We start from the raw sequence: 10,988 nt of genomic DNA on the forward strand, positions 1-10,988 counted from the left end.
CTGTGCAGAGCTGAGCGGCTCTAAGGCTCTTGGTCTCTTTTTTTAATTGACATGTAACATTATATTCATTTTAAATGTACAACATAATGGTTCAATGTTTGTATATACTGCAAAAGGATCACCACAATAAGTCTAGTTAACATCCATCACCACAAAGAGTTAGTTTTTTCTTGTGATGAGAACTTTAAGGTTTACTCTCTTAGCAACTTTCAAATATACATTATTGCTAACTATACTCACCATGCTACAGATTACACCCCCATGACTTATTTAGCTTATAACTGGAAGTCTGTGCAGTTTGATCACCTGCACGCATTTCATCCACCCTTCAATCCCTGCCTCTGTAACCATCAATCTGCTCTTTGTGAGTTCATTTGTTTGTTTTTTAAGATTTCAAACGTAAGTGAGATCATACAGCACTTGTCTTTTTCTGTTTGACTTATTTCACTTAGCAGAATGCCCTCAAGGCCCTTCCATGTTGTTGCAAATGGCAAGATTTCCTACTTTTTATGGCCAAGTAATATTCCGTTACATGTATGCACTGTATTTTCTTTATCCACTTATCCGTTGATGGACACTTAGGTTGTCTCCATGTTTTGGCTATTGTGAGTAATGCCTGAAATGCATGTAAGGGGTGCAGGTATCTTTTAGATTTAGTATGTTCATTTCTTTTGGATAAATACCCCAGATACAATTGCTGGATCATATGGTAATTCTATTTTTAATTTTTTGAGGGGACACCATTCTGTTTTCCATAGTGGTTGCACCAATTTATACTTTTACTGGCTGTGCACAAACATTCCTTTTTCTCCACATTCTTGCCAACACTTGTTATTTCTTGTCTTTTTGATAATAGCCTTTCTAACAAGTGTGAAGCTGTGGTTTTGATTTGCATTTCCCTGATGGTTAGTGATGTTGAGCATCTTCTTGTGTATATGTTGGCCATCTGTAGGTCTTCTTTGGAAAAATGTCTGTTCATATCCTCTGATCATTTTTTGATTGGGTCTTTGTTTTGCTAATGAGTTGTATTACTTTTATATTTTGGATATTATCCCTTTATCAGATATATGCTTTGCACATATTCCCTCTCATTCAGTAGGTTGTCTTTCATTTTGTTGATGGTTTCATTTGCTGTGCAGTTTTTCAGTTTGATGTAGTCCCACTTGTTTATTTTTGCTTTCATTGCTTTTGCTTTTGGTGTTGCTGCTGCTGCTACTGCTAAGTCACTCCAGTCATGTCCAACTCTATGTGACCCCATAGATGGCAGCCCACCAGGCTCCCCCGTCCCTGGGACTCTCCAGGCAAGAACACTGGAGTGGGTTGCCATTTCCTTCTCCAATGCATGGAAGTGAAAAGTAAAAGTGAAGTCGGTCAGTTGTGTCCAACTCTTAGTGACCCTATGGACTGCAGCCTACCAGGCTCCTCCGTCCATGGGATTTTTCAGGCAAGAGTACTGGAGTGGGGTGCCATTGCCTTCTCCGAGGCTTTTGGTGTTAAATCCCCCAAATTGTTTGCCAAGACTGATGTCAGGAAGCTTCAGTTCAGTTCAGTCGCTCAGTCGTGTCTGACTCTTTGCGATCCCATGAATTGCAGCACTCCAGGCCTCCCTCCATCACCAACTCCTGGAGTTCACTCAGACTCACATCCATCGAGTCGGTGATGTCATCCAGCCATCTCATCCTCTGTCGTCCCCTTCTCCTCCTGCCCCCAATTCCTCCCAGCATCAGAGTCTTTTCCAATGAGTCAGTTTGTCGCATGAGGTGGCCAAAGTACTGGAGTTTCAGCTTTAGCATCATCAGTCCCTCCAGAGAAATTCCATGGCTGATCTCCTTCAGAATGGACTGGTTGGATCTCCTTGCAATCCAAGGGACTCTCAAGAGTCTTCTCCAACACCACAGTTCAAAAGCATCAATTCTTCGGCGCTCAGCCTTCTTCACAGTCCAACTCTCACATCCATACATGACCACTGGAAAAACCATAGCCTTGATTAGATGGACCTTTGTTGGCAAAGTAATGTCTCTGCTTTTCAATGTGCTATCTAGGTTGGTCATAACTTTTCTTCCAAGGAGTAAGCGTCTTTTAATTTCATGGCTGCAGTCACCATCTGCAGTGATTTTGAAGCCCCCCAAAATAAAGTCTGACACTGTTTCCACTGTTTCCCCATCTATTTCCCGTGAAGTGATGGGACAAGATGCCATGATCTTCATTTTCTGAATGTTGAGCTTTAAGCCAACTTTTTCACTCTCCTCTTTCACTTTCATCAAGAAGCTTTTTAGTTCTTCTTCACTTTCTGCCATAAGGGTGGTGTCATCTGCATATCTGAGGTTACTGATATTTCTCCTGGCAATCTTGATTCCAGCTTGTGCTTCTTCCAGCCCAGTGTTTCTCATGATGTACTCTGCATATAAGTTAGCTTACTGACTGCATTTTCTTTTAGGAGTTTTATGGTTTCAGGTCTTATGTTCAAATCTTTAATCCATTTTGAGTTGTGGTTATTTTTATAGGCCACATGTAATTCTATTTCAAGGTAATTGAGAGTGATTTTCGGTAACTTAACGTGCATCTGTATTTCACTTTTAGGCAGAGCTGCCTTGGGCAGCTTTCTCTTCTCAAACCCCTCCCCATGCCCACAGTGATACCCTCACTGGTCTTCCTGCACCCTACACCCTGTCTGCCTCCCCCTCCTACATAGGGGCATCATCCCATGCTCCAAGTGAGACAGTTTCATCAGAGGTTAGAGAATCACAATCTATCGCGAACCCACAGCTTCCGGCCTCATTTCTCACTCCTTTCTGGACATTTCTCCAAAGATGAGAGGCCCCAATCCAAACTCATCCTCTGCCCTCACTCGATCACACTTCTTCCCTTTATTCCTGCACAGACTCAAAGCTTTCGTGTCTCCTTGAAGGCTTTGAGTGCCTCCTTGCTTCTTTTTGGCCAGCGTGTGGGATCCTTGTTTTCTGACCAGGGATCGAACCTGTGCTCTCTGCATTGGAAACATTTGTCACTTTTTACCTCTTTTTTTCAGGTTTCTGTCTGTGTGTCTGATTTTCTTTATGAATCACGAGTCTCTTGAGGGCACGATCTGTGTTCTGATCATCTGTGTATATACCTCCATGATGTTTCAGTCTAAGTAAAGTAAAAAAAAAATATTATGGATTATGATTCAAAGTGACTATGATTTTTCAGACTTTAAATGTTAGTTCCCTCTAGAGACACGTGGGGGCGCCTTAACCAAGCAAAATGACGTGAACTCTTGTAGATGGATTCCTTTCTAAACTCTTTTATATTTATTTTTATTTAAGTATAGTTGATTTACAATGTTGTGTTAATTTCTGCTATAGAGCAAAGTGATTCAGATATATATGCACATGTATTCCATAATCACTGGAAAAGACTGTGATGCTGGGAAAGATTGAAGGTGGGAGGAGAAGGGAACGACAGAGGATGAGATGGTTGGATGGCATCACGGACTTGATGGACGTGAGTTTGAGCAACCTCCAGGAGTTGGTGATGGACAGGGAAAACTGGCATGCTGCAATCTATGGGGTCGCAAAGAGCTGGACACGACTGAGAGACTGAACTGATACGCACGTATTCATTTTTAAAAATACTCTTTTTCATTATGGCTTCTCATAGGATACTGAATATAGTTTTCTGTGTTATACAGTAGCACCCTGTTTATTATTATTATCCATTCTCTAATTAATAGTTTTCATCTGCTAATCCCAAACTCCCAGTCCATCCCGCCACCACTACCCCTTGGCAACCACAAGTCTGTTCTCTGTACCCATAATTCGGTATTTCTAAACTATTTGATACAGAAAGCTGACTACCGAAGAATTGATGCTTTTGAACTGTGGTGTTGGAGAAGACTCTTGAGAGTCTCCCTGTAAGGAGATCAAATCAGTCAATCCTAAAGGAAATCAGTCCTGAATATTCATTGGAAGGACTGATGCTGAAACTCCAATCCGTTGGCCACCTGATGCGAAGAACTGACGCCTCGGAAAAGACCCTGATGCTGGGAAAGATTGAAGGCAGGAGGAGAAGGGAATGACAGAGGATGAGACGGTTGGATGGTATCACTGACTTGATGGACGTGAGTTTGAGCAGGCTCCAGGTGTTGGTGATGGACACGGAGCCCTGGCGTGCTGCAGTTTGTGGGGTTGCAAAAAGTCGGACACAACTGAGCGAGAATTGAACTGAATCTATTTGATAGATGATGGAGCCCCTTCTGAATTCTGTCTTACTGATCATCATTTTGACTGAATGTGGATGACAAGAAATAAATGTAAGAAATGATTTAGTGGGTAAAGCCAGAGAGTTAATAAATCAAATCCAAAGGTTGCATCTGGTCAGAGAGACAAGGCAAAACCTAGCACCTGCTTCTCTGAATGAGGGGCCCTATGATCACAGACTATGGATATGACATTGGTATCATGGACCTCCAAGTAAAGAAGGACTGGGGGCTGTGTTATGGAATGAATTGGGCCCTCTGGAAATTCCTATGTTGAAGCCCCAACTCCCAGTGGGGTGGTATTGAGAAATGGGGAACTGCAAAGGTGCTTAGGTTCATATGAGGTCACGAGGGAGGAGCCCCGTGGTGGGATCTCTGCCCTTGAAAGAATAGAGGCCAGAGCTGTCTCTCTGCTGTGCATGGAGACAGTGAGAAGGTGGCTGTCCGCAAGAGAGCTGGCCTTGCTGGCCCGCTGATCTCCAACTTGCAGCCTTCAGAACTGTAGGAAAAGAAGTCTGTTGTTTAACCCCCTAGTCTACAGTGTTTTGTAGGGCATCCCAAGTGGATGCAGGCAGACTGTGTGAATGGGAGGGGCTGCCTTTCAAGCTCTTTTTCTTGTCAAGGAAAAATTGATAGATAAGAAAATGCTGAAAGATAAGTCAGGATTAAACAATGGGATTTCAAGCCCCTATCAGATCCTCTGATTTTATTTTCTTAAAGTATATGTGGTGTTTTGATACTTATCGTACGTGTCATAAAGAAGCGCTGTTAGCCTTTTCTTTTCTAACAGGCATATTGGTGTCAAATCTCTTTCATTAGTTTGTTTAGACCAGAATTTTATTTTGATTAATATTTTTGAATGTAATCCTTCCCATTCTTTTTTTTATTTGGCGGTGCTGTGCATCTTGTGGGATATTAGTTCTCCTACCAGGGATCAGACCAGGCCACCTGCAGTGGAAGCATGGAGTTCTACAACTGGACCACCAGGGAACTCCCAATGCTTTCCATCCTTTCTATTGGGACATTATATGGGAAATGGGCTCTGAGAGCTTTGTTACCTGTTTTTTTTTTTTTTTTTTTGCTATTGTTCTAAATGTGCCAAGCATTAATTATAATTGATCATGGGTTGTCTATACAAAAATAGCCACAGAAACTGCCACCCAGGGCACTTGACAGGCCTGGATTTACATGCATCAGACCATCACTTTCCTGATTCCTCCTTATTACTCTGTGCTACTGTTCAGTTCAGTTCAGTCACTCAGTTGTGTCCGACTCTGTGACCCCATGCATGGCAGCACACCAGACCTCCCTGTCCATCACCAACTCCTGGAGTCTACCCAAACTCATGTCCATTGAGTCGGTGATGCCATCCAACCACCTCATCCTCTGTTGTCCCCTTCTCCTCCTGCCGCCAATCCCTCCCAGCATCAGAGTCTTTTCCAATGAGTCAGCTCTTTGCATCAGGTGGCCAAAGTATTGGAGTTTCAGCTTCAACATCAGTCCTTCCAATGAACACCCAGGACTGATCTCCTTTAGGATGGACTGGTTGGATCTCATTGCACTTCAAGGGACTCTCAAGAGTCTTCTCCAACACCACAGTTCAAAAGCATCACTTCCTCAGTGCTCAGCTTTCTTTATACTCCAACTCTCACATCCATACATGACTACTGGAAAAACCATAGCCTTGACTAGATGGACCTTTGTTGGCAAAGTAATGTCTCTGCTTTTTACTATGCTGTCTAGGTTGGTCATAACTTTTCTTCCAAGGAGTAAGCATCTTTTAATTTCATGGCTGCCATCACCATCTGCAGTGATTTTGGAGCCCCCCAAAATAAAGTCAGCCACTGTTTCCACTGTTTCCCCATCTATTTGCCATGAAGTGATGGAACCAGATGTCATGATCTTAGTTTTCTGAATGTTGAGCTTAAGCCAACTTTTTCACTCTCCTCTTTCATTTTCATCAAGAGGCTCTTTAGTTCTTCTTCACTTTCTGCCATAAAGATGGTGTCATCTGCATATCTGAGGTTATTGATATTTCTCCCAGCAATCTTGATTCCAGCTTGTGCTTCATCCAGCCCAGCGTTTCTCATGATGTACCCTGCATATAAGTTAAATAAGCAGGGTTGTGCTACTGTAAAGACTTCATATTTTTAAAATTTACATGTTTGTTTATTTGGATATACTGAATTTGAATAAGATAAATACATTGGTAGAGTTCAAAGGTACAATTTAAGGTGATTTTCAAGCTGAAATGGGGCTTCCCCAATGGCTCAGCAGGTAAAAAATCTGCCTGTAATGCAGGAGACATAGTAGATTCAGGTTCGATCCCTGGGTCAGGAAGATCCCCTGAAGAAGGAAATGGCAAGCCTGTCCAGTATTCTTCCCTGGACAGAGGAGCCTGACAGGCTACAGTCCAAAGGGTTTCAAAGAGTCAGACATGACTGAGCAACTAAGCAGACATAAGCTGAAGTAGAAACCCCTCCTTTCTGTCCTCCAACCCTCCTCCCCACCCCTTCCACCCTCCCCAGTGGGCTGGGCCATTGAGTGCCTGTCTCTGTGTGTGGGTGTCTGTGTATAATTATACTCTGCACAAAGACAGGGCTGAGTTTCACATCTCGGTCAACCGGGTGTAGCCGTGATAACATAAGTGTCTTCTCCCTCATCCTTCTCCTTGGGAATCATAGGAATCTCAGGGAAGGCTCTGAACTTCCGTATGCATGGACATGCTGAGGGGGTACTGAACCCATGATCACTAGATCTTCAGAAGTAGAGAGGTCCCAGTTTATAGCTGCATCACAGGTCTTTTCTAAACATATATATTTTATAACATATCATATAAACTTAGAACAATACAGTGTAATGTTTTACAACCTGCTTTTTCCCTCTGATAAATTGTAAATACATGACACTGAATATTCTACAAATGACTTGAATGGCAGCATGCTATTTTATTCTATTTTTTAAAAATTTGCTGCTATAAACCCATCTATTTGTTTATTTTATTAAGGGTATCGTTATTTTTACAATGTTGTGTAGTTTTTGCCATCCAACAAAGTCAATCAGGTATTTGTAGACATAGATCCCCTTCCTCTTGGACCTCCCTCCCATCCCCGCCATCCCACCCCTCTAGGTCATCACAGAGCACTGAGTTAAGCTCCCTGTACTATATAGCAGCTTCCCACTAGCTATCTGTTTTATACAACAGCAAGCTACTTTATAATACTGCCTTACCATAATTTATTTAACCATTCAGCTCTTAACCGACATTTAAATTGTTCCTAATTTTTAATATGATAAGTAATATCACAATAGGCAACCTTTTGCATAAGTTTTTCTGCACAGCTCTGGTATTTCTCTAGGATGAATTCCTAGAAGCAGAGTTGCTGGACCGAAGGATAAGAACATACCTGATGGCCTCTGGCACTTGTTGCAAAATTGTCCTCCAAAAGTTTGGTTCCTCTGGTCTCAAGAATTTTAAAGAGAAAAGGTATAGGACCTAGGATCAGACTTAGGAATCATCTATCGATATGGTTTCCTTTGTAGCTCAGCTCATAAAGAATTTGCCTGCAATGGAGGAGATCCCAGTTCGATTCCTGGGTTGGGAAGATCCCCTGGAGAAGGGATAGGCTACCTACTCCAGTATTCTTGGGCTTCCCTGGTGGCTCAGCTGGTGAAGAATCTGCCCACAATGCAGGAGAGATCCCTGGGTTGGGAAGATCCCTTGGAGAAAGAAATGACTACCCACTCCAGTATTCTGGCCTAGAGAATTCCATGGACTTGCAAAGAGTCGGACATGACTGAGTGACTTTCAGTTTCATCGATGTGGTTAATTTTATTCAGGGAGATTAAGATCCCCATTGGATGCCTCACACATACGTGTGCATGCAGCCATATCTGTTGAACAGTTGTTCGGATAAAGACTTCCTTTGCGTTCATGACAATGGAGGGAAATGTGGCTGAGATGGGGCTGGGCAGAGGGTGCACAAGGAAATCTTAGAATCACTGCAACTTTGCTATGTTTCTTAACGGTTCCAGGCAGTTCACAGATTGATTAGCAAAAACTCCAGAGAAAGATCCAAATGTTAAGACTTTGAGTTTAGATTACCATTGATTTAAGAAACAGAAGTTTACAAAATACCCATTTCCATAAGTAGGCTATCTCAGTAAGTCATGCCCCTTTGGAGCAAAAGTGGGGTGGTCCTCCTGGCCCATGGAGCATCCTCTCCCCTGTCCTCAACTTGTGAGAAAGGAGTCTCCTTCTCCTTGTCTGCACTGCCCTAGACACGAAGGAAATGCCTCTGACATCCTGCAGTCAGATATTGTTTGTTCTTTAGTGGCTCAGTTGTGTCTGGCTTTTTGCAACCCCATGAACTGCATAGCCTGCCAGGCTCCTCTGTCCATGGGATTCTCTAGCAAGAATACTGAAATGGGTTGCCATTTCCTCCTGCAGGAGATCTTCCCAACCCAGGGATCAAACCTGCGTCTCCTGCTTGGCAGGCAGATTCTTTGAGTCACCTGGGAAGCCCTGCAGTCAGATGAGCCCCTTTGATTTTCTTCTGTTTTGTAAGAATGTTGCTCACACCCATCTGTTGCCTTCTGTCCTTATCCCCCCCCCTCCCCTTGCTGACTTCCGTCACCCCATTATTGACGGCTCCCATTGTTCTCAGCCTGGTGTAAAAGGAAAGAACTGAGTCAGAAATCAAGACATCCAGGTTCTACTGATCCTTGTCTACTCATCTCTCAAATGAAAGCCTGAAGCTAATTAGGATTGTTTAAGAAAACCCAGAGCTAGACTGACTCTGGTTAAAGCAGCAAAACCATATTTTATTGAGGATTATTGCAACAGAGAAGAAAGACCTGAATATAGAATCAGACAAATCCAGCATTTGCTGTGGGAGTGGGTGGGATAGGTGGATGGAAGATTCCTAAGAAAAAACATCAGGGGAAGGGGGGATTCTGGCTAACCTGCCCCAACAGGATTCTTGCTGAGGGCAGGCCAGGATGATCAAATATCGCCAGCGGGTAGTAGAGGATGAGGAACCCGATCTGATGCTGAGGGTCATCAGATATGGAGGGGTGGGAGTCTAGCTAAACCAAATTAGCAGTATTCTTGCTAAAATCAGACAACCCAGAGATGAAGACAGAAGTCCTAAAAGTGAGGCTTGGAAAAGTTCAGGGAGCCTGTGTAGGGTTTTATCAAGGAGAGACCTTTGTCAGGATGTTTTCAAACAGTCCTGAGAAGCCCCAGGGGTTCTGAGGAGGGGCCTTAGGATTGTGGGTTGCAAGAGGGTGGGGCTGAAGGCCCGAGTAGACAGACCAGCCTCACCGCCAGCCCAGCAGTTCCGCTCTTACCTTGCTGATCTGTTGGGCTCTAGCCAAAATTCCTGTTTGTGTTGTCAGTAGAAGCCTTTCTCCAAACTTAGAAGAACATTAAGCCAGAAGGTGTGTGAAGACCCTTCCAGACACACATTTATAGGATTTGAAGTCAGCCTCCAGCCACTTAAGCACTTTTCTTCCTAACAGACATCTCAGGGAACTTTGCATGAAAGGGAGGGAGGCTTTTTATGTTACAGAAACTCACAGTGCTCAGAGTGCCCCTTCCTTCTGTCAGCAGCTTCTCCTTCAAGGACACACCCTTCTTAAGCACGTTAACACAACCAGCCCCAAAACATCTGAGCGCGTCTCTCCCGCTTTCCAGAGATGAGTATTCTTCATTGCTCCTGACTTGCATTTTAGGGCATCCGTCCTCTGTGGGAGGCCCTGATTATTCATCCATTTCCATAACACATGCTGTAGTATGATTAGAGCCTGTTCTGCAGAAGAGGAAACTGGGGCACAGAAGGAGTGTTGAACAACTGACCTCAAATAGCACGGATTGTCTCTCAGGGGGAGAGAATCAGGGCTGGCGCTTCCCCAAATCAGTTCCCTTCCTGCCAAATGCCACCCTGCTCATTTCTCTTTTCTGATCTCTTGATGGCACCCAGAGTGCTTCTCTCTTTTGATTTTATTCGTCTGGGAGGCCAGCCCACCACAGTTTGGTTGCAGCACACAAGGGGGCAGCCTCCAGGCTTGGAGGGCAGGGCTCAGAGCTGAAAGACACACCTCCTTGGCATGTTTGGGAGAGTGACAACACCTTTCCTGTGTGGTTGGGTCAAAGGGGATGGTCAGTGGGGTCTGGCTGAAGAAGGACTCCATCTTAGGCCTGTTCATGCTGATCATGCTCGGCCACCTTTCCAATGGACTCTGAACTCTGTGTTTAGTGCTTTTGAAAACAACAACAGAAGGATAAGACCCCCTCCAGACAGGGGAACCTTGAAGATCGTATCTAGGTTACTCATCGCCTAAGAGAAAACATACACTAATCACCCCTTCCTCCAGACAGGCCATAAATTTTTCTGTATCAATCGGAGTGTAACCTCGGGTTCCTTGATTATTGGCTAATTGTTTGACTGTTTGACCACATGAGCACATAGCACGTGAATGATGGGGTTATTGGGATTGTATTTTCCTTGGTTTATGTGTCTCAAGGAATTTGGAATGGTGGGTTCAGACACGAACACATGGGTATAAAAGATTTTCACAAATGCTGGGCGGGGTCCTTGGCTAAGAGGAGACTCTGCCTTGGGCCCGCCGGTGTAATAAACTGCACTCCACTATCTGCATTGTCCTTCTCAGTGAGTTTGTTTACGGGAACGCGTGGCTACATCATGGCTACATTGCTCCACCTTTACCCCTTTTTTTTGTTGCCATG

The sequence above is a fragment of the Bos mutus genome, chromosome 13 (genome assembly GCF_027580195.1).
Source record: "Bos mutus isolate GX-2022 chromosome 13, NWIPB_WYAK_1.1, whole genome shotgun sequence".
Lineage (NCBI taxonomy): Eukaryota > Metazoa > Chordata > Mammalia > Artiodactyla > Bovidae > Bos > Bos mutus.